Below are 6,000 nucleotides of genomic sequence, written 5' to 3'. Positions count from 1 at the left end.
TTGGTGATAAGGAATGGGTGGTAATCAGTGTGCCTATTGGGGAAAAGCAGAAATGAAATGTGGTAGATGAATGCCATGGAGTGTGAGGCAGCAGATAAAACAAGCAACCTAGCTTTTCATGTGTGGAGATAAAAAGATGGCACTGAGTGAAAAAAGTAAGAAATAGGATGATACATACATGACACAATTGTATATTCTAAAATCATACTAACTTGGAAAATCATGCACCTTGAAAGTACATTTATAAACACACAAACAAATTCATTAAACATGAGAATTCTTTGGGGAGGTTGAGGTGTGGTGAGTGATAAAAAAGAATTTGGACAGACATGCATGAAAATATATGATGAATTACGAAGTATGACATACTCATATCCTAGTTGCATGAGAAGAGAGGGAGAGAAAATGTTATTTGGGTTTTTTTGTTAAATTCTTTTATTGGTACATTGTAGGTATACAACACAATTACATTTCTCATTGGGAATTGTACCTTTACATGATGCATCTTGGTTCTTATTGTTTCCCCATTCCTAGCCCTCCCTTCCCCCTTCCACCCTTCCCTATTTACAAAGACTTTATTTCCATTTTTGCCATGAGAGAGAATGTTTTAATAGAGGAGAAGAGGTGTCATCTGTGCAGAAGAGTGAGTTACACTTGTAGAAAAACCCATATGTACGTCTTTGTCCATGACCAAGTCCCATACGATTTACTACCAGTAGCCTGAATGAAAACAAAATGTTACGATGGTTAAACTTTTGATATGGCATAAATCTGGAATAAATGATTGCAGAAATCAAAGATAACATCTTGAATTAATCAAAGAAATATTGGCACCCAAGCCTAGTGCCACTGTCACTTGCAGATGAAGAATTATAAGACTTGCTGGAGAGGAGGAATCTGATGACAAGAAGTCAGACCTAGGCTGTAGACTTACCTATCCAGAGAAAACAGGGCCGTACCTCTGGGTCTGGGGGCCGTTATTAACTCAGTGTTTTTCCACAGTAACAAGAGACCTTCTGGAAGAGCACCACCCTGCAGATAGGACCTGAGTTGCCTTGCTACCTATAATTTTTCCTTCTTATAGGAAACATAAATAAATGACTTTATATAATTATCACCTATTTTCTAAAGTAAAGCAATATTATTAATGACAAACTTTACTAAACTTGTGCTGTGGGCCTCTGTGTCATCCATAGCCCAGGTGTGCTGGAGAAATGCAGTGAGTTACCAAAAGACCAAAGTAACCAGAGAGGCAACTTAGGAGAGATAAAAGTTGAGGCAGTAAAAGAAAAAGATAGAATTAATTTCCACAGTGAATGCAATCATTATGTTCTGCACACATGTACTAATACAAAATGTTTTTTGGAGTCAATAGCTACTTACTAGAAAGGAAAGGTCCACAGGAAATGCCTACAAGTCCAACAGTATCACTTGGCAAAATTCATATAATATTTATCTGGACATTCAAATCCCTGTCTGCTCAGATGTTCCCTTGGCCTCAAGAGAATCTTTAGAAACGCAAAAGGGGCATTTCAGGGACATGGTGCCAAGTGTCAGGAATGATACAGCCTAATGCTGTTATAAATTCTTTGCATGAATTATTTCTTTTAGTCCTTATAATCCTATGAAATATGTGCTTCAGTTATCCTACATTTATAGGTGAGGAAAATGGATTTTTTTTTTTCCATACCAGGGACTGAACTCAGGACCTTGCACCTGTGAGGCAGGCACAGTGCCACTGAGCTAAATCCCTGGCCCTAGATGAGGAAAATGGAGAAAAGTTGAGAGACATAGCCATGGTCACACAGAAATAAGTAGTAGAGGCAAAATCCATACTCAGACTGACTGACTTTACAATCTATTTTTTAATCATTTTACTCCAGGTCTTCAAGACCTGGGCCACATATTACAGCAAGGAAATACAGTATGAAATACTGGCAAAGTCCCTCATTAAAGGGGCTTTTTGTACTTGGAGGTTTTGCTTGCTTTCTTGTTTTATTTTGTTTTGTTCTTCAATCAATAAATGATGTCTTCTTAAATTTTCTGTTAGGCCATAATTTTGCGGTCACTTTTTGTTTGGTTCCCTCAGGCTGTATCGGCACAGTTTAAGAGCAGAAAAGGACAGTGTTCTTATCAGAAGCATTTGGACATCTGAGGATAGGAACATAGCTAAAGCAATCATTTTTCCTGTTCATTTTGTTTTCTTCAATGCTTGTTTACCTTTTGTATCTCTGAAGTAAGAGAAAACCCTGCTCATAACATTCCAAATTCAAAGGAGAATAATACTTGGATGGCACCATGCTACTTAAGTGTACCTTCTTCTATTGTCTGCCTCAGGTCAATGAGGAAGCAGTGTCAGGACTTGAACCTAAAATCTTTAGGAAGAAGAAAACCTAGGCAGACAGACGTGTGAATAATGGGTGATGATATCTTGGCACTACATTTGATGGATAATAAAAGGCATGTAAAACCTTATGTTTTCTTTTGCTTAGTGTCTTGAAATTTCTATTTCATCATAATCCAAAGAATCAGGTATAATCTTGCCCAGAAGAGAAGATACTCTTAATTTTGGCAGCCTTATTATACTTCTTTTTCTGATCACTTATTTATACAACCTGTATCACATTTCTTCACTGTCATGAAATTATAATCCTTCAGTGGGTTTTCTCTCATCCCCTTCTCTCCCTTCCTGTCCTTTCTGTCTTCTCTTCTTTCTTGTTTAGTTGCATACTTATCTGACATCCGTACTACATTTCAAGTTTGTTGAGGACAGGAATTAAATTTTTCTAATTTTTCCATACCTCACCTGCCCATCTAGCATACCATTTTGCATATAACCTCTCTCAGTAAACATTCAGTAAGTTAATGTATATATGTATGTATCTACAAGCCTGTGGTTGCTAATTTGTTATTTATTACAAACACCCTGGGAAAAGTCAGTGCTTCTGGTTATCAGTCAGTGTTATTTCATGACTGTGATATTTTCTTCCACTCTCTAGAGTGGAACTGCAGAGTTCTGTTGTGTAAGGTTGGAAATGAATTGCCTTCTTTCTGATTGAAACAAATCAGAATACTTTACCATTCTTTTTTTCCCACTCTTTCCCCCCTTTTTCCCTTTATTTACCATAAACTTCAATATTTTATCAAAGAAATATATCATTAATTTTAGTAATACTAAGGCTATCAATAACTTTAATGAGATATTGGCCTTTAATATATATTTATCAAATGAGCCATTAGTCTCCAACTAAATGACCTAGGGTGGATTTGATTGATTTTTATTGGCAGAAAGATACAGTGTTGCTGTTTTTCAATTAGGGCAGGGGCTGGCCAGGATGGGGCTAAGTATGGTTGGGGGAGCCAGCCTTGGCTTCAGGAGTTTGCTTGGTTGCCAGTTGGTGGAAACTGGAGCATGTCTTGCTCTTTTTAATGTGATTACATAGTAGGAAGAAAAATGTTTAAACTAGTCAGCTGAAGAATAATTTGTCTCAAGCCATGTAACAAAAAATTAAGAAATACTTTGAACTAAAGTTGACTGTCACAAAGCAGGGAAAATTAAAGGATATTTAAAGGTTTTTATTGGACTAACAAGAGCCAACTGCAATTTAGACAAACCTTATAAAATATACACATTTTTTTCTGTACAAAATAGGTATGACCTAACCTGTTTTGAAATACAAAAGTGCTAATGCTTCAAGTAGGATTCTAGAGAGTGTCTAGATTTTTTTTCCCCATTGGATGAATTTTATTTATTTATTTATTGTTAAATTCTTTTATTGGTACATTTTAGGTATACAACACATTTACATTTCTCATTGGGAACTTGTACCTTTACATGATGCATCTTGGTTCTTATTTTTTCCCCATTCCTAGCCCTCCCTTCACCCCCTCAACCCTTCCCTATTTACAAAGTCTTTGTTTCCATTTCTCATAATTTTTCCTTTCCCTTCTTTCCTTTCCCCTGTCCCTCCCATCACCCCTACCTCTTTGGACCTTTTCTTCCTAAGAGAGATTATGTAAAGGTGCAAGTTTCCAATGATGAATGTCGTTATATTGTATACCTAAAATATACCAATGATTAGAATGAATAATTGATAATAGAAATTTTTTGTTTGTTTTTTTGGTACCGGGGATCAAACTCGGGTCCTTGCGCTTGCACAGCAGGCGGTGAAACCACTGAGCTAAATCCCTGGCCTTATGTCTAGAAATTTTAAAAATTTCCTCTTTTTTATTTTTTATTGGTATATTTCAGATATACATAATGATAATATTCATCATAGGGAATTTGTACCTGTACATGATATGGCTGAGTAGTACTCCATGTATAAAACACCACATCTTCTTTATCCATTCACCAGTTTATGGACAACTGTGCTGTTTTCAAGATTTAGCTATTATAAACTGTGCCACTATAAACACGGATGTGCATATATCACTCAGGTATGTTGCTTTTAATTCTTTTGGGAAGATACCAAGAAGGGGAACCACTGGGTCAAATGGAACCTCTAGTTTTAGTGTTTTGAGGAATCTCTACACTGATTTTCATAGTGGTTGCACTGGTCTCCACTCTCCAGGGGTGGAGAAGGGTTGCTTTTTCCCTACAGCCCTGCCAGCATTTATTATTAGGTGATTCCTTGATAACAGCCATTTTTTCTGGAGTGAGATGAAATCTCAGCATTGTTTTAATTTGCATCTCTCAAATGACTAGTGATGTTGAACATTTTTTCATATATTTATTCACTGTTTGTACTTCTTCACCTGAAAAATGTCTATTCCTTTCAGACACCCATTTTTAGACTGGATATTTAAATTTGGGGGTCCTGATTTATTTGAGCTCTTTACATATTTTAAATATTAGTCCTTTGTCTGAGGATCAGCTGACAAAAGTTTTTTCCCACACTGCAGGTTGACTCTTCACTCTGTTGGTGGGTTCTCTTGCTGTGCAAAAGCCTTTTAATAAGATGAGATACCAGTTGTTGATTCTGTGTGATATTTCCTATACAATTGGGGTTTTCTTCATAAAGTCTTTGTCTACACCAATGTCTTCAAGAATTCTATCTATTTTATTTTTCAGGAGATTTAGTGTTTCAGTTCTAATATTTAGATCTTTGATCCATTTCAATTTCAGTTTAGTGCATGGTGAAAGATATGGGTCTAGTTTTGATACAGGAGTGATATAATTAAATAGGACCTAAAAATGATATAAGGGAAATGTTATAATTCCAATCTGTTAGCTGTCTGATATGCCAAGTTCATGTTCTCTAAAATTGAAGAATGAATTCTAGGAACAAAGGAAATTAAAAGTAGGAAATGTTCACTGAGAGAATAGCTCCTGAGAGGCAGGAGGGGTCCTGAATGGGTAGCCAAAGATCCCACTTTTCAGGGGAAGTTTTATAGAGCAAAAACCATTTGGGTACAATGTGGGTTAAAGCTATGAACAACCAATAATGTTACATGTATAGTCTCTTAGGTAATAGCGACCCAGTGGGGAAATAAGTCACATAACAAGTGTACATGGAAAGAACAAAGACGTTTTCTAAGAAATGATGGGTCCAGAGTTCTTGGTCACCCACAGGTGTGACTGATGTCTATCTAGATTTCATTGGGTCTGCTGTTATTGCTTATCTTGTCCTTTGGGGAAGTATGCAGGCCTGATGATTACATCTTTTTTGCTGACTCTGTCGAGGGCTCCACTTTATCTGATGGCCTATAATATTTCTACCTAACTTAGCTGTCTATAACAGTTTTAATCTTCAGGATGTGGAAAGACAGGTTTTTCCAGCACCAATTATTAAAGAGGCTATCTTTCCTCCAGTGAGGGTGTTTGGCTCCTTTGTGGAAGATGAGGTGGCTGAGTGTGTCTGGAGTTGTTTCTGCATCTTCTAATCTGTTCCACTGGTCCTCCAGTCTGTTTCTTTGCCAGAACCATGCTGTTTTTTATCACCATAGCTTTGTAGTATAGTTTCAAGTTGGGGGTTTTGATACTCCCTGCCATGTGTC

The sequence above is a fragment of the Heterocephalus glaber genome, unplaced genomic scaffold, assembly GCF_053883595.1.
Source record: "Heterocephalus glaber isolate CG9 unplaced genomic scaffold, H.glaber_assembly_v1.0 deba00000122, whole genome shotgun sequence".
In the NCBI taxonomy this organism is placed as follows: domain Eukaryota; kingdom Metazoa; phylum Chordata; class Mammalia; order Rodentia; family Bathyergidae; genus Heterocephalus; species Heterocephalus glaber.
This window is presented reverse-complemented; position numbering follows the sequence as displayed.